Source organism: Orcinus orca, chromosome X (genome assembly GCF_937001465.1).
Source record: "Orcinus orca chromosome X, mOrcOrc1.1, whole genome shotgun sequence".
NCBI lineage: Eukaryota > Metazoa > Chordata > Mammalia > Artiodactyla > Delphinidae > Orcinus > Orcinus orca.
Window position 1 is genome coordinate 21,015,917 of NC_064580.1, and position 18,847 is coordinate 21,034,763.

Genomic DNA, 18,847 nt, shown 5'->3' on the forward strand with positions numbered 1-18,847 from the left:
TGAGCCTGCGCTCTAGAGCCCGCAAGCCACAACTACTGAAGCCCACGTGCCACACTACTGAGCCTGAGCTCTAGAGCCCACGTGCCACAACTACTGAGCCCACATGCCACAACTACTGAAGCCTGCACGCCTAGAGCCCGTGCTCCGCAACAAGAGAAGCCACCGCAACGAAGAGTAGCGCCCCCGCTCGCCGCAACTAGAGAAAGCCCGCGCGCAGCAACGAAGACCCAATGCAGCCAAAAATAAAAAAATAAAATAAATAAATATATTATTAAAAAAAAACTGCCTAGTACAACTTCAGGCCAAAGCCCTGACACCACAGGGGCTCCTCAAAGGCCGCTGGGCTCCAGACGCTCCTACTCGTGCTGGAGGGCGAGCCTTTCGACGAGGGCCTCGCCCAGCCCCACCTGGGGACCAGCCGGCCTGCGGAGGTTGGTCAGGTGGGCGTGCATCTTCTGGATGAGTTTCACCTGCTTATCTAGGAGGCGGCTCTCCAGGAAGTCACAGAGGCGGGGGTCTGCGCGGGCAGAGCCTGGGGCGTGCAGGTCTACAAGGGCCTGGTTCAGGTCCTCCGCGAGCACGACGGCTTCCACAGCGTCCTGGGTTTCACCCCACTCATCCTGAGACGCTTCTGCACGTCCTGGAAGAGGGCGCGGCTGCCGCGCTGCTTTTGCATTTTCAAGAGGCGCTGGGCGTCCTCACGCTTCCCCTCGGGCACTTCGCGGAAAAAGTGGCCCAGGCCCTCCAGAGCCGCGTCGTGGCGGTGGAAATAGGAGCGCAGAGACAGGTAGGTGCGGGAGGCCGGCAGATGCCTGTTGACCAGGCGGTTGACGGCGGCCTCCACCTCGGCGGAATCATTCTGACGAATCTGGGAGCTCGTGGTGGATCGGTAATACAGAGTTAAGCTCAAAATATGGTGTTGGCGGTCCCGGTGGCTGAGGACAGCTGAGCGGCTGGTTCCGAAGGTTGCGAGTGGAACACAGGTTGGAGGTGGTCAGAGGCGGGAGCGAGGGGCGCCCCTGGGTCTGTTCTGTCCAAACACTGTTGTAGCAGGAGACGGAGCCGCGGGAGTGCCCAGTGCACTGCCTGTGTGTTGTTTTTTATCAAGAATTCCATCTGTTCTTGATTCGTAGCACATGCTTTTGTTTGTTGATTTTAAATACACTTATTTTAAAATCCTTTCCAAATTGTTCTATTATTTCGACTTTCTTTTATATGACTCCTCTTAGATGTTGGCTTCCTTGTGCGGGTGTTGGGTTTCATTGTGGCCTTTGTAGGTTTTTTTGGAACGCTCATCTTCATGGAGGCTTTTTTTCTCTCCCATTCACTGTCCCTGGAAAGTGGTTTTACGATGGGCTTCAGCCCAACGTCTTGAGGACCAAAGTCAGTGGCTCAGGGCTTTTGCTCTGTGGGCACATCACGCTTCCAAAGCAGGAGCTCACACAAAATGCATACCTGGTGGCTGACTGTGCAGTCTCTCTGCTTTCTTGCTCTATCAGGGGCAGTTTGTTTCCAGTGGATAGGTGGGCCTTGTTCACCTTCACATAGAGCCGGGGGACCATGAGCAGTGTCCCCACTGGAAATGGGGGTGTGTGGGTGTTCCTTACTCCTTGGTTGGATTTCAAATTCCAGACTTGTGGTCAAAAGGTACCAACTTACAGTTATAAGATAAATAAGTACCAGGGAGGTAATGTACACCATCATGACCGTAGTTAACACTGCTGTGTGGTATATTTGAATGTTGATAAGAGAGTAGGTCCTAAAAGTTCTCATGACAAGGAGAAGCACATTTTTCTTCTCTTTTTGTATCTGTATGAGCTGATGGATGTTAACTTATTGTAATCATTTCACAATTATGTAGGTCAAGCCATTATGCTGTATACCTTAAACTTATACAGTGCTGTATGTTAATTATATCTCAATAAAACTGAAAAATGAAAATTAAAAAATAGAATAAAATAAAGCAAAAAAAGAAATTCCAGACTTCACTATCTGGGTCAGGTTCTTCCGGGACTCTATGGGCCCACATTGTTAAACTTGTCCTTACTGCTGTGGGTTTCCACTTCCCTTCCGGTCCACGATTTTAAAAATCATGTCCCTGAGTATTTTTTTAAACACTGTATCTATCGTTTTTACATTTTTGAAACCGAGTGAGGGAAGTTTAGCATACATTCACCCTGAGTCAACACAGTTTTTAACCACAATGTAGTTTAAAGCCTTGCTGCTCAAAGTGCCTTCTGTGGAGTGTGGTTTTTAATTTAATTTAATTTCACTATTTTATTTTATTTTTATAAAATTTTAAAGATTACTTTCCATTTACAGTTATTCCAGAATATTGGCTATATTCCCCGTGTTGTACAATACATCCTTTAGCCTATTTTATACCCAATAGTTTGTACCTCTCACTCCCCCACCCCATATTGCCCCTCCCCCTGCCCCACTGGTAACCACTAATTTGTTCTCTATATCTGTGAGTCTGCTTCTTTTATGTTATAGTCACTAGGTTGTTGTATTTTTTAGAGTCTGTGGAGTGTATTTTATTTTTCTGTTTTTTTTTAAATTGAAGTGTAGTTCAATTACAATTTTGTGTTAATTACTGCTGTACAGCAAAGTGATTCAGTTATACATATATATACATTATTTTTCCTATTCTTTTCCATTATAGTTTATCACAGGATATTGAATATAGTTCTCTGTGCTATACAGGAGGACCTTGTTGTTTATCCATTCTATATATACCAGTTTGCATCTTCTAATCCCAAATCCCCAATCCATCCCTCTCCCACCCACCTCCCCCTTGGCCACCATCAGTCTATTCTCTATGTCAGTGATTCTGTTTCATAGGTAGGTTCATTTGTATCATATTTTAGATTCCACATATAAGTGATATCATATGGTATTTGTCTTTCTCTGTCTGACTTCACTTAGTATGATAATCTCTAGGTCCATCCATGTTGCTGCAAATGGCATTCTTTCTTTCTTTTTTATGGCTGAGTAGTAGTCCATTGTATGTGTGTACCACACCTTTTTTATCCATTCATCTGTCAGTGGACATTTAGGTTGTTTCCATGTCTTGGCTGTTGCGAATAGTGATGCTGTGAACATAGGGGTGCATGTATCTTTTTGAATTATAGTTTTGTCTGGATATATGCCCAGGAGTGGGATTGCTGGATGATATTGTAGCTCTATTTTTAGTTTTCTGAGGAAACTCCACACTGTTTTCCACAGTGGCTGTACCAACTTACATTCCCACCAACAGTATAGGGGCTTCTCTTTTCTGTGGAGTGTATTTTAAGTGCAGAATCTCAGGCTCACCTGAGACCTGCTGAATCAGAAATGGCTCTTTAACAAAATGCCCGGATAAGTCATATACACATTCAAGTTCGAGGAGCGCTCCTCTAAGGGTCAGTTAGTTTCTGTATAACCAACCTGGACAAAATGAGACCTTTAGAAACTTTTATTTCCCTAAATTTCACCTCTTTCTTCCTGTCCCACCAATTTCATGTTGATATATCTTGAATTTTCGTTACAGTTTGCTGTTAAGGGACATAATTTTTATAAGCAGTAATAGCTTAAGTTGAGCACATATTTTCCTTATTTCTTTGCTCTCCATTGCTTCTTGTATCCTATCACTTTTTTTTTCTTTGGCGCCACCACGCAGCTTGCGGGATCTTAGTTCCCTGACCAGGGATTGAACCCGGGCCCTCGGCAGTGAAAGCACAGAGTCCTAACCACTGGACCACCAGGGAATTCCCCCATCACTTCTTTTAGTTTCATTTTTCTCCTTGGTGAAGTTCTCTTGGAGCTTCTGGTATGACGGCATTTTTGAGTCCTTGTAATCTGAAAATGGTCTTTATTTTGCCTTCATTCTTCGACAAAATGAATAGATATAGAATTCAAGGTTCAAAGATATTTTCCCTCGGCACTTTGCCGGTATTACTCTATTGTCTTCTTGCATCCATAAAGAAAAGAAAAACAGAGAAGAAACATTTTTATCATAAAAAATAATTTTACAGAAAAGTAGAGGGAATAATGTACTGAACTCCCATGTATTTATCAGTTGACTTCAGCGATTAACAATATTTTTGCATCTGTTTTGCTGACAGGAAATCTCACGTCAACCGCATTCTCATTTTTTTCAGATCTTTTTGTTCTGGTAGCTTTTAGGGAACTCTTCATCCTTCTAGTTCTGAAAATTTGCTACAGTGTCTAGATGTGTTTTTTTTTTTGCGGTACAAGGGCCTCTCACTGTTGTGGCCTCTCCCATTGCGGAGCACAGGCTCCGGACGCGCAGGCCCAGCGGCCACGGCTCACTGGCCCAGCCGCTCCGTGGCATGTGGGAACCTCCCGGACCGGGGCACGAACCCGTGTCTCTTGCATCGGCAGGCGGACTCCCAACCACTGCGCCACCAGGTAAGCCCTAGGTGTGCTTTTTATCATTATTACTGATTGCACTCAGAGGTCTGTCTCAATCTGACTTGTGTTTGGGTTCAATCCTGGGAATTTCTTGACTTGTATCTTTTGGATGTTGCTTCGATTATCTCCTTTTGGAAATAACTTTTAGAGAACTCTTCTTAGCTACTGAATGTTTCTTCCATCTGTCTTTACAGTCCTCTTCATTCTTTTCATCCCTTTATTTCTTTGTGCTGTGTTCTGGGAAAATTTCTCAATGTAACCTTTCGGCTTCCTAATTTATCCTTCAGCTGTGCGCAAGCAGCTCTCCACTGGTGTAATCAACAGCTACAGTTTTTGGTGCGTCAGCTTTTAATATTTTAGGGTTACCATGCTTGGTTGTGGAATTCTGTCCTATAGGAAAATTCTCCTGGGTGCATCCTGAGTGGAGATGGTTTTCCAGTGGGCCTAATTGGCAGAGGGGCTGGCCACACAGGAGCATATGGTGGCTGTAGTGTGACCCTGGCCTTCCAGTGCTGAGGGCCACCATCCTTCTTAGGTGAGGAGGGTCTTAGTTGTAACTGACAGAATCCAAGAGCTACTTTAAACAGAAAAGGGCTTTTATTTCTACTTTTTGTTGGGAACTGAAATAAATTATTAAAGGGCGCTAATATACTCTATACCTTGATTAATTTTTACAGAGGTATACACTTGTATAACCACCACCCAGACCAAAATATAGATTATCCCCAGCCTTCCATAAGTTCTTTGTGTCTCTTCCCAGTGAGTATTCATACCGTCCTCCCACCAGAGGTAGCCATTTCCTGTTTCCATTACCACTGATTAGTTTTTCCTGTTTTTGAACATTACAGAAATGGAATTACACTATGTGTACATGTCCGACCTCCTTCGCTGAGCATAATGCCTATGAAATTCAAATTCATATATTGTTGTATTTAAAGTTGTTAGTCCTTTTATATTGCACTGTAACATTCTATTGAATGAAGAGATCACAATTTATATACCCATCCTCCTATTGCTAGACATTTGGTTTTTCTCCCGTTTCTAATTCTGCTGAATAAAGCTTCTATGAACATTCTCCTTTGTGTCTTTGGTGAACATATGCATTTATTTCCTTTGGGTTACAAACCCAGGAAAGAGATTGTTGGGTCATAGACTGGGCATACGTTCAGCTTTAGTCAATGCAAGCAGTTTTTTTCAGAGTTGGTTGTGCCAGTTTACATGCCCATCGGCAACGTATGAGAGTTCTAGTTCCCCCACAACCTTCCCAGTACCTGGCATTGTGAGTCTTTTTCTTTTTAGCCATCCTGGTGGGTATGCTGTGGTGTCTCATTGTGCTTCTAATTTGCATTTCTCTGGTGAGTAATGATGTTGAGCACTGTGACAGATAAGATTTTCCAAAGTTTCCACAACTCCCATCCCACGTGATCTTACAATGGCACCGTGACCCTCTCCCCATCAGAGGCAGAGTCCGTGTACTCTCCTCTTGAATCCTGTGACTATGGTGGAAATGGTAACATGTAACTTCTGAGGGTAGTTCATAAAGGCATTACGGGTGTACCTCTTTTTATTGCACTTTGGAAAAAAAATTTTTTTTAACAAATGGAAGGTTTGTGGCAACTCCGCATGGTCAGATGATGGTTAGCATTTTTTATCAATAAAGTATTTTTTTAAATTAATTACTTAATTTATTGGCTGCGTTGGGTCTTCATTGCTGCGCGCAGGCTTTCTCTAGTTGCGGCGAGCGGGGGCTACTCTTCGTTGCAGTGCACGGGCTTCTCATTGTGGTGGCTTCTCGTTGTGGAGCATGGGCTCTAGGCGCACAGGCTTCAGTAGTTGTGGCACGTGGGCTCAGTAGTTGTGGCACGTGGGCTCAGTAGTTGTGGCACATGGGCTTAGTTGCTCTGCGGCATGTGGGATCTTCCTGGACCAGGGCTCAAACCCGTGTCTCCTGCATTGGCAGGCGGATTCTTAACCACTGTGCTATCAGGGAAGCCTTAAAGTATTTTTGTGTGTGTGTGTGGTACACGGGCCTCTCACTGTTGTGGCCTCTCGCGTTGTGGAGCACAGGCTCCAGATGTGCAGGCTCAGCGGCCTTGGCCCACGGGCCCAGCCTTTCCGCGGCATGTGGGATCTTCCCGGACCGGGGCACGAACCCATGTCCCCTGCATCGGCAGGCGGACCCTCAACCACTGAGCCACCAGGGAAGCCCCCTAAAGTATTTTTCAATTAAGGTATGCACATTGTTTTTCTAGACATAATGCTATTGCACACTTAATAGACTACACTATAGTGTAAACCTAACTTTTATATGCCCTGGGAAATCAAAAAATTTGTGTGACTCGCTTTATTGTGCTCTTTGCTTTATTGTGCTCTTTGCTTTATTGTGCTCTTTGCTTTATTGTGGTGGTCTGGAACGGAACCCCCAGTATCTCTAGGTGTGCCTGTGCCCGGTTCTTTGGGACACCCTCTTGGAGCCCTGAGCTTCCACATAAGCAGTTCAACTAACCTGAGGTCACCATGTTGTGAAGAAGCCCAAACTAGTCCGTACAAAGAGACCATGTGGAGAGGTCCTGAGACTACATGAGAAAGATCCCCAGCCAGCCCCCAGCTCTAACCACCATTTGGCTGCAACCGCATGAGACACCCCAAGCCAGAACCTCCCAGTCAAGATATTCTCCAATATTTGATTGTTGTTCCCAACTGGGGGAGGTTTTGCCCCCAAGGGACATTTGGCAATGTCTGGAGACATTATTTTTGGTTGTCACAACTAGGGGCGGGGGCTGTTCCTGGCATCTAGTGGGTAGAGACCAGATGCTGCTTAACATCCTACAGGACACAGGACAGGCCCCCTCCCAAAGAATTATGTGGCCCAAATGTCAACTGTGCTGAGGTTGAGAAACCCTACTTTAAGCCATGGAATCCACTAAGTTTTAAGATGTTTTGTTCTACTGCAAAAGGACTGGAACAAGCACACAAGCAGAAAGGGAATTTATTAAAGAAACTTAGATAGTTCACAGATCTCTGACAGGGCCAGAGAGATGGGCTTAAAGGTTATTCAGCCAGCAGTAATGGTCAAACCACACCACCAGGTGAAGACCCCTGGACATGGACCCAGAGTTCGCAACCATGATGCTGAGGACCGGATACCAGGACCTCTGAACGCTGGAAGCCAGTGCCACCCTCACCAGAAAGTGGATTCCATATGATTCCTGCTTCTTCTCGTTGCTCACTTTTGAATCAAAGTCTTACCTTGGTATGTCTGATGGAAGAATCCTAGGTCACGTGTAAATCTGTCTGCAAGAGAAGCTGACAAAGCAAGTTTTCTGGCTTCTACAATGCAGGCAGGACCAACACAGGAAAGGTGTTCCAAAGATGCTGGGAAGCCACAACCTTGACAAAATCCCCTGCTAATTTGTTGTTTTAAGCTTGTGGTAAACATGATTGATGATGGCTGTAGAATAGTACGTGATGACTCTACCGTAAGTTACACATTTGGACTATTTCTAGTTTTTTTGTTAACTTTAAATAATGCTGTGATATTATCAGACATTTGGGCTGGAAATTTTACTTTAGAGATTTCTTTTAATCCCAAAGAAATAACTTAAAAAACCCCAGTTTATTGTACAAAGGTACTTACGGCTTTATTATTTATAACTCCTGAAAACTGGAAAGGGCTCAAGCATCTAAAACCATGGAACAATGGACTAATTTGTGATATGATAACAAACTTCTATGATTTCCTGGGATGGTGTTAATTCCAAATATTAGGCCACGTTGTCTCCATCGGTTTGTTTATACTCTGTCAGACCCTGTGTCCAGTTTACTTTGAAAAATGTAGTCACCGTGACTATGTAATTTTGTTATAGTGGAATTTTACAATAAAAATAATGACTTTATAAGTTCTATTGGACTAATACGTAGAAAGTGGGTACAAAATGTTTTATGGAAAAAACAAGATATAGGCGTCTCGATATATTCGTTACAGCCATGTAAAATTAGTGTTTGCATAATGTGAAGGGTCCTAAGAAGGTTGCCTTTTGTTTTGGGTTTGTAAAGTTAAGTACAGAAAGATAAAAAGAAATTCCCCAGTGTTTGTATTAATCTCTCAGCATCTGAAGAGCTTGCCCAATAGGTGGCACTACTGGATAAGAGCAGATAGAAACTTTTCCAGGCTGCCTGTAAGCAGCGTTTCTCAAACTTCCGTTGGCATGAGAATGACCTGGTTAAAACACAGCTTGCTGGCCCCTTCCCTCAGAGGCTGTGATGTAGAGGTCTCAGACATAGCCTAAGAATTTGATTTCTAACAATTTCCCAGGTAAAATGATGCTGCTGGTCTGGGGACCGTGGTTGAGAAACGCTGCCTTCACGTGGAGCTCTTTGGAGTGTAGAACAGTTAGAACGGGCTTCTTCCCTCTTTCCTCATAGCAGTCCCCTGGCTCACCTCACTGCCGCGGTCACCCCATGTCAACAGAGGAGTAGGGTGGCCACTCAGAGGTGTGGGGGGGGCCCTGCTTGACCCTCTACATCCCATCTTCCATTTGAAGGGAGCAAATGGGCAAGGTGGAGGGAGGGCTCTTCGTCTCTTGCTTTCTGGAGGCACCGACAGACCTCACACTGGGGTCCAACACCAGCCAACGCAGCAAATTACTAGTAGCCTCAGTTGCTACCCGGTGAACAGGATGGGGTACCTCCTGTCCTGCAGCAGGCATCTCGGGATCTTTTGCACCCTCCTCTTCCCCGACTTCTGTGAACACTAATCTTACCAAGAAGCTAAGCTTTGGGTTAGCTCATTGCAGGCTTTGTGTGTCTTGTGCTCTAACTACCGAATAAAGAACTTGTCCCCCAACTCATAAGCAAAATTCAGCACTGTATTTTTGAAGAACTCCTCAAATTTTCAACTTCTCCTCCCCCTAGTTTCACTCTCTCAGCTGAGCTTGACCTTGCTTCCTACTTCACGAAGAACGTGGAAAGAATTAGAACTTCCACGAGTTCCCAGCACCATAGCTACCCAGCCCCCTGCATCTGGCCCCATTTACTCTGCTTCCTCCTTGGTAAGATAGATGACTTGTTGATGCTCCCGGCCAACAGCAGTCCCTCCACCTGTGCACTAGATTCCATTCCCTCTCAAGGTCATGGCTGCTGCCGTCCTCCTCTCTCTACTGCATCACCCAATTTATCCCTATTTACTGGACCGTTCTCACCAGCATACACATGTACTGTTATTTCTTCTGTACTAAATAATAGAGTTGCTTCTGTTCACTGTCTCCAATTTCTCTGCTACTTTTCTCCCATGAGCCCACCCAGTCAGGTTGTGTCCCCATCTCTCTACCAAAACTGCCCTAGTCACAAATGACCCCCACTCGGGTGAGTCCAATGGTCACTTCTCAGTCCTTGGCAGCAGCACTTGACAATATGGTCACTTTCTCGAAACCCTTTCTTCCTCGGTTCCCACAATACCCCACTCACCCCTTTGTCTTCTTTTTTTTTTTTCAAACAACTTTTTATTGAAGTATAGTTGATTTACAATGTTATGTTAGTTTCTGGTGCACAGCGCAGTGATTCGGTTTTATATATATAACATATATTCTTTTTCAGATTCTTTTTTATTATAGCTTATTACAAGATATTGAATATAGTCTCCTGTGCTATATCGTAGGTCCTTATTGTTTATCTATTTCATACATAGTAGAGTGTACCTGCTAATCCCAAACTCCTAATTTATCCCTCCCCCACTTTGGTAACCATAAGTTTGTTTTCTATGTCTGTGAGCCTATTTCTGTTTTGTAAAGAAGTTCATTTGTGTCATATTTTAGATTCCACATATAAATGATATATGGTATTTGTCTTTCTCTGTCTGACTTAACTTCCCTTAGTATGATAATATCTAGGTCCGTCCATGTTGCTGCAAATGGCATTATTTCATTCTTTTGTATGGCTGAGTAGTATTCCATTGTATATGTGTACCGCATCTTTATCCATTCATCTGTCGATGGACACTTATTGTCTCGTCTTTTCGATCACTCTTTCTCATTCTGTTTGCTGGTTTCTCTTTATCTTCCCAACTTCCCAGCAGCTCAATCCTTGGACCTCTTTCGTATCCACTCTCACTTTCTGAGTGATCTCATTTAATGTCTCAGGGCCTTAAATACCATCTATATGCTGATAGCTCTCCAATTTCTAGCTCCAGCCTGGACCTCACTCCCAAACTCCAGACCTGTATGTCCAGCTGCCCACATGATATCTCCACATCAATATGTGTTAGGCACCCCCATTATCTCTCCCAAATAGAGTCTTTGATATACACTGACCTTACTCCAAGATACTCCTGCAAACTTCACCGCCCCAGAGGCAGCTCTGCTAGTTCATAGCCCAAAACCTCAGTGTCATCCTTGATTCCTTTCTTTTTCTCACAACCCACATCCAGTCTGTCAGCAAATCTTCTTGGCTCTGTCTTCAAACTATATCCAGAATTCAGCTGCTTCTCCTTGACCTTTGTCCCTGCCTCTAACTGCTACCATGCTGATCCCAGCCCCCAGCATCTCTCACCTGGATTATTGAAATAGCCTCGCAACTGGCCTCCTAGCTTCCGTCCTTGCCCACCTGCATTCTCAACACAGCAGCCAGTAATCGTGAAAACCCAAGTCAGATCAGGTCATTGCTTTGTTGAAACCCTCCCCTGCATGTTATTCAGAATAACACCCAAGTCCTTAGGAAGACCTACTAGGGCCCTACATGGTCTGCCCCCTGGAATTCTGATCTCTTCTCCATTACTCCTCCCCTTGTTCACTCCAGCAGCGTGCCTGCCGTACGTCACTTCAAGGCCTTTGAACTTGCTTCTCACTCTACCTGGATTTCTCTTTCCTGGATATTTATTTGCATGGCTCTCTCTCTCTCTCTCTCTCTCTCTCTCTCTCTCTCTCTCTCTCTCTCTGTCTCTCTCTGTGTGTCTCTCTCTCTCTCTTTCTCACACACACACACACACACACACACACACATTCTGAAAAAATTTCCCCCAAACCCCCTTCTCAGTAAACTTTGAACAAAGCAGATTACCCCCCATAATGTGGGTGTGTTGGTTCACAAACTGGCCCCTGTACACTGAAGAAAGAGGCAGCCCCTCCAGGTTAGTAGGTGGCACGTTTAATGAGCAAGGGAACTTATCCACGAGGCTTGTCTTGGGTGCCACCAGATGAGCAGATCTCTGCACCTGCCTACCAGAATCTTAAAAGTCGACATAGAGGGCTTCCCTGGTGGCGCAGTGGTTGAGAGTCCGCCTGCCGATGCAGGGGACACGGGTTTGTGCCCCGGTCCGGGAGGATCCCACATGCTGCAGAGCGGCTGGGCCCATGAGCCATGGCCGCTGAGCCTGCGCGTCCGGAGCCTGTGCTCCGCAACGGGAGAGGCCACAACAGTGAGAGGCCCACGTACCGCAAAAAAAAAAAAAAAAAAGAAAAAAAAAGTCGACATAGAGGCTGCAGCCTTGAAACCAGCTCCTAGTATTAGAATGGTGGGCAGAAGGCACACTCCAAGGACAAGGAGCGGGGTGAGGAGACTCTGACTGCGCAGGTCCAGCTCTGTGGCTCAAACGGTGGTCACGTTCTCTCCATGACCTCCTCCAACAAGGTGGGCCTCATTTAACCAATTAAGGCCTTAAGTGAAAAAGACTGAGTTTCCCGGGAAGCAATCTGACTCAAGACTGCAACATCAACTCTTCCCTGCGTCTCCAGCCTGCTGGCCTGCCCTGCACATTTCAGACTTGCCAGCCCCCATAATCATGTGAGTCAAATTCCTTACACTCTCTTTCTCTCTTTCTTTCTCTCTCCATCCTGTCGGTTCTTTCTCTGAAGAACCTCGACTAATACAGATTTTGGGTCCTTGGCCAGCTTATCTAGAATTTTAATATCCATCCCCAACATTTCATCCCCCCTTCCCTGCTTTATTTTTTCTTCTTAGCATATATCACTATCTAAAACTACTACATATTTCATTCGTCTATTATCTGTAAATGACTAGGGTGTAAACTATTAGGAAATGTATCCATTTGGGGTTATGTCTACCACATAGCTGGTGCTAAATAAGTATTTGTTAAACAAATGAATGAATAAGTGAATAAATCAGTGTATAAATGGTGGATTGATTGGATGAGTGAATGGCTGATAGTGAAGTGGTCCCCTGAAGTGACCCGCACCGAAGCCTACAAAACTGTTGAGAATCTGGGGGCGTGAGAAAATTCCCAATTCCGTTGCTGGACTGAGGATTTGCTGCCGTTGGGTGAAGCATGACATGACCTGTTGTGACTCTAAAGGCCCATCCTGAAGATGGAGGGGAATGTTGGCAGAAAAAACAGTTGCTAAATACGTATTTCCTCCTCTTGGGGGGCGATTTTAGGATCTGCTTTTTATCTATTCAAGTTCAACTGAGGGGAGTGAGGAACGCCCATGGTGCCGGTGGACTGGTTACCTGGTATGGGCAGGGCCGGGGTAACCCTAAACTTGTAATCTTAACAGGCTGCACTTAACCATCATGCACCCATGTTCCAGGAACGGTCCTAAGCACGTGTTAACTCACTTAATCCCCATAACAACCCTAAGTGATAAGAACTGGTTTCATCCTCATCAGCCCCAATTCACAGGCAGGAAGCAAGAGGCTAGGAGCTTGCCTGAGGTCACACAGCCAATACTGACACAGAGGACTGAACCAAGGCAACCCCAGGCCCCTGCTCTTAACCATGACTTTACAGGGCAAAGTGTCATCAGTGTGTCACTGCCTGAGGAAATAGGTCTGTGAGGGTCAGGGTGGGCAGAGATGGTGAGGATCTTGATTTTTTTTTTTTTTTTTTTTGCATGGGAGTTGACTAGAGAATAGTAAATTTGCCATCTAGGCAATTAACAAATATTTTCTGAGTGCCACTATGTGTTTGAGAAAAAGGAATAAGCATTCATTTAAAGCAATTTACTAGCCCCTTCTATGCACTACACACCGCTGAGAATCAAAAGCGAGTGAAACGAGGCCCCTGACCTCAAGGAGCTTCCACTCTAGTTTGAAAGACAGAATCTACACAACGACCCAGATAATTAACAGTACAAGGCAGCAGTAACATTGGAGACAGCCCGACAAAGTGTAGCATCCACTTCTCTGTGACATGGTGAGTTCAGAAGCGATTGGCGTGGCAGGTAGAGGTGGCAGGATCGGGTCAGGGTGCATATGATCTGGGTGGGCCTGGGCCAGTCTTAGTCTGGGGCAGCTGAAGAGGCCGGCTGCATGGAGAGAGGTTTTCTTTGAGCCAGTGTCCTAGACTAAAGCAAGAAAAGGCAGCTGGGGCCAAACTGAAGTTATTTCAGAATACAGCTCTGGACCATGATCATTCCTTTCAGGCCAGAGCCAGGAAAATTCCGAAGTTTTGGGTGGCCTATGTATTCTTTTTTTTCGAAAAGCATCACGGTGTTGTAGGAGGCCCACTGAACTAAGGGTCAGAATAACTGACGTCAGAGCTTCAGCACTTATTAATTAAGTGATACTGGGCAGTTCATTTGGATTCACTAAGTCTCAGTTTCTTCATCTGATAAATGGGGAGAATAATGTCAACCACCTACCTTCTCGCAGGACTTCTGTGAGGGCCATACGGGATGATGCTTGTGAAAAACATCATAAATTCAAAGTTCCGCACCGCTTCTAGGGCTTACTATGCTCACTGTAAACAGCATGAACTTCTCCACAAACTTCAGGGTATAAGCATGCCCCATCTCTTTCGTTTTTCCAAATTCAGTTAAGAGAGGTTCAGGACCACATGTGCCAGGTGGGCCGGAAGTCCAACAGCAACCTCTCAGGCTCCTCCACGGCCCTCCAGGCGGTCTGAGAACACTGCGCCTCACACAGTCCAAGCGGAAGATCCCAGCTGCCTGTTGCCTGGGGCTGGCCTTACCGTGGTGGGACTTGCTGCCACCTCTCATCACAGGGAACGCCAGTCTTCCTTGGCTGCTGGCCTGTGCTGCCCCTACCCCCGAGGCCAGCGTGCTGCACTCCGTTGGTGACTAGCTCAACCGGGTGTGCTCAGCTCCGGGCCTAGGCTTCCATTGGTCATAGTTCTTAGTGTCCCATCCCACCAGCCACACAAGTGGGTCCTCTCCAGTGCTCGGATGCCCTAGACGTGCTGGACCCGGGCTGGCCCAGGTGTTCGTGTTTAGTGCAACTCAAAATTCTTGCTCTCTTTGCAGTCCTGAGGATCGCCATGGTGCCAGAGGGCTCCTCCTGTGTCCCCAGAGACAATGGAGGGGCCATACCCTCTCTCAACACCTTCACATTGTCTTCTGCACTCCCCCAGCCCCACGCCACCAGGCAGTTTCACTCCTTTGACCCTCAAACGCAAGAGACTGATTACCCCCTTTTCTCGACACCGGCAGTTAGCTTCCTCCAACAAGACTCAGCCTCCCCCTTCCTGTTTTGAGAATTATCTTCCTGAAGGTGGCTAAGGGAACTAGATGACTGAGTGCAAAGCCCAGGCTTATCCTCTTATAGGACATTGTGAGACATACACACACACACACACAAATATTATATATAATACAGAAGTATATAAATTTTTTTCACAACTCTTCTCTCTCCTCCCTCCCTTGCTGTTTCCTCTGACATTCTGTGCTCTCCCACAGATTTTGCGGCAGCCTTTCTTACTGTAACAAAAGCAGACCCACTAAGAACCTGGGGTGAATTAACCTCATTTGTTACCTCTTCTTCAAGACCAGTGAAGTTTCAAAATTTGTCTCCAAAGGGAAAATCTATTTTCCACAGGGTTAAAGCATAGGCTTTAAGCATTTGTGTATCGTACACTTAAAAAAATGACAGCTTTATTGAGATATAATTCGCACAGCATACAATTCACCCATTCAAAATGTATACAATTCAGTGTTTTCTTAGTATATTCACAGATATGTGCAACCATCACTACAGTCAATTTTAGAACATTTGAATCACCTCAGAAAGAAACCCCAGGGACTTCCCTGGTGGCGCAGTGGCTGAGAATCCGCCTGCCAATGCAGGGGACACGGGTTCGAGCCCTGGTCTGGGAAGATCCCACATGCCGTGGAGCAACTAAGCCCATGCGCCACAGCTACTGAGCCTGCGCTCTAGAGCCCACGAGCCACAACTACTGAGCCTGCAAGCCACAACTACTGAAGCCGGGTGCCTAGAGCCCGTGCTCCGCAACAAGAGAAGCCACCGCGATGAGAAGCCCGCGCACCGCAACGAAGAGTAGCCCCCGCTCGCCGCAACTAGAGAAAGCCGGCGTGCAGCAATGAAGACCCAACGCAGCCAAAAATAAATAAAATAAATTAAAAAAAAAAAAGGAATCCTGTGTCCTTTAGTTATCACCCCCCGCACCGTCCTTCCCAGCCCCAAGCAACTAATAGTTCTGTCTCAATAGATTGGCCTAGTCTGGATATTTCATGTAAATGGAATCATACAACATATAGTCCTCTGTGGCCGTTTGTTTTTTTTTTTTTTACTTAGCATAATATTTTGCAGGTTCATCCACATTGTGGCATGCCTCATGGCTTCCTTCCTTTTTATGGCCAAATAATATTCCATTGTATGGATAGATCACGTTCACCTGGTGATGGACATTGGCCTGTGTCCACCTCCAGGCTGTTCTGAATGGTGCTGCTGTGAGGATTCACGTACAAGTTTTTGTGTGGACGTACGTTTTCATCATACGGCGTACATTTTAACCCTTTAAATGAAGAGCTTCCTAACACATACTCTGCCCAGCTCCGTGTTCACAAACAGTGTGACAACTCGCTTGCTCTCTGCTTCACGGCTTGGAATCTCTGCTCTTCAACAGTGGATGTTGTTTCCTTTTGTTGTCAGGTTGTGAGGAAATACCTCACACTTCTCGATCCGTATCTCTGCCTTCTGCAGTCCTCTTCCAGCTCACATTCTGCTGTTTTCTGTGAAACTGGATAACAAAATTTGTCAGAATTTTGTCTACAAAAGCATTAATAAGCTTTTAGCTCAATATATCTTTGTTAAATAAGTGAAAGAATAAATGAACGGTCTCTTCGGTGATCTCTCAGGTCCTTTCATAGTGCATGAAACGTGGTGACAACAGTTTCAGTGGCTCTGGGGCCTCTTTTGCCACTGCCAGGGACAGTTGTGTTCCAGAAAGTTGAGTTTGCCAGGAGACTGGCTTTCAGAAAAACACAGCATTGCAGTATCCATTGTTTTGCAAAAGGAAGAAGATTTGTAAAAAAATTAAAAAGACTGTTTTGGACTGGGAATCAGAGACAGGGATTCTCTAGACCGGCCAAGAGCTATCAGTGTGACCTGGGGAAGTCAACCACCTCTCTGGGCCTCCGTTTTCTGGTTTTCAGTAAAGTAAGATGGAATGAATGGTTCTTAACTATTTTTTGGTTTGCAAACTCCTTTGAAATTCTAATGAAAGAAATGAACTCTCTCTCCTTAGTAATAAACAACTACACAAAAATCTGTGTATGGTTTCATGGTCTCTTTGTAACCCATCCCCAGATACCAAAACCAAGACCCTAATATCATGACTCAGATGATCACCGTAGCCACTTCCAATTTTGAGTGCTGGAAATTTCAGAAATTGTAATGCCTGATTTAGGGAAAATTTGAAGACTGTAAAATCATTCCCAGAACGCTTAAATTGTATGGCCTCAAGAAACTATTCAGAAACCCTGTCCTAAATATGTTTTAAGTTTAAAATGGGAAGTATGTTTCCCTACCGTGAGCCCAGTTACAACTGTTGATTGTTTGAGGTAATTTTTACATGATAAAGAGGCATGTACAGTGTATTTTAAAATGGTGATTCTAGAATAATCTAGTTTACTTATTGTGCTTAAAAGAAAAACCGAATGATTAATTTACTTCTAAGGGGGTATGTTTCAGAACCGAGACAACTGAACAGGAGACTGTGAAGGTGACTCTGCGTGGCCCTCAATCCCACAGGCTTCTCGGTTCCTCGCCCATCCCTCCCAACCCCTGTCACCATCCCTCTCACTGTCCCCAGTGCTCCAAACTCAACTGTAACCCACTTACGAGCGCCTCTCCAGGTTCACAGATCTAGTACTGCCTGAGATTTTACGCTGCCCGCACCCACTGGGCCCCTGAACCAATCAAGTTTGACTAATGGCAGCACTCAAGCAGCCTTGACCTCAACTCACATGGCACCTTCAGCTCTGGGAACAGTCCTTCTTGAAAGCTAGTGAGAGTCATTTCCACGGGCTACCAGGAGAATCCGACTTATTTAAGGCAGAATAAAGAACGGCGGTAGATACATCTAGCACGTACACTTCCAGACTGCAACAAGCAGATGGAAGCCACAGCTCCTGTCTTTGGCCCATTGCAATGAAGACAAGAAAACAGAGTAACTGCAGAGAAGAAAGTGCCTGTGACTGGAGCAATTCCTTGGTATAGGCGTTAATCAGGGTGACGTTAGAAAGGAATAATGTGGAATTCAATAGAAATGTACATTACATCTATTGGGAGCCAGATAACTTCATCACAGCTAACGTTATTACAGCGAATATAAAAGGAATTAATGATTCACCATTGAGTTACTTTCCTCCCTTCCCCCAGCACCTTTTCTTCGGCTTTAACAAAGTGGTCTGGAGCCAACTGCGACCTCAGTTTAGTAACGAATTAAGCACCATTTACGTTGCTATCATGGCAATTTAAATTGTCACTTTCTATTAAAAGGTCTACCTCAGAATGGTTTTAAGTGAAAGCGTTCCACACTGACAGTGCAATTAAACAAGAAAAAAACCTTTCTTGGGATGTCAGTGCAAACGCATTTTAAATAGTGGTTCAGCAGTGCCTTGCTAATTTAAACTACAGTATTGCTTTCTGTTAAAGAATAGAAACTGATTTAGGCTTTTCTTCCCTCCCCGTACTCTGTGACAGTTTGAACTGGCACGGTGTCCCAGGCAAAGTCATGATGTGCCAATGGGGTCCCTGAACCTTAAGTGTTCCCCTCCTAAGGCAGGCATTGAACAGAAATAATTTCCCCGTGTGATGGGGAAGCACCACCTTTCACAGCACTGGCTTTTAAAATTGCCCTTTTCTGATCCAACGTGCCTTTTTGAAACTGTGGTCCACTTGCTCATCAGGGAGAGAATTTTGAGTTAGCGGGCTGTGGGAGCGTCGGGTGGGGAGGACAGCTTTATCAAGATGACAACTTCCTGATTCACAAATGGACCATTAACTCTAGAGAAATTTTAGTGTGGGAAATAATTCTGAGCACAGGTGTGTGATGCTTTCTCTCTGTCGCTCTCAGATTTCTGAGTTGAGAACCCGAGGTGGTTTATGCATTTCCCCAACCTCTTCTTCAATTCAGCTGAGGAAGGACACTTCAGGCACTTTCATTTTTGAATATGTTTCAACACAAACGGTAACGGGGCTCAAATGTTGAACGTGCCAG

General features: G+C 45.2%; 1 protein-coding gene and 1 pseudogene across 1 annotated transcript in view; both read right to left on the bottom strand.

The window, feature by feature from the left end:
* Positions 1 to 18,847, bottom strand: part of KLHL15 (kelch like family member 15) — a 475,484-nt gene that overhangs the window by 212,306 nt on the left and 244,331 nt on the right. The gene's annotated exons all lie outside the window — the stretch shown is intronic.
* LOC101280184 (ferritin light chain-like) lies at positions 112 to 994 on the bottom strand (annotated as a pseudogene).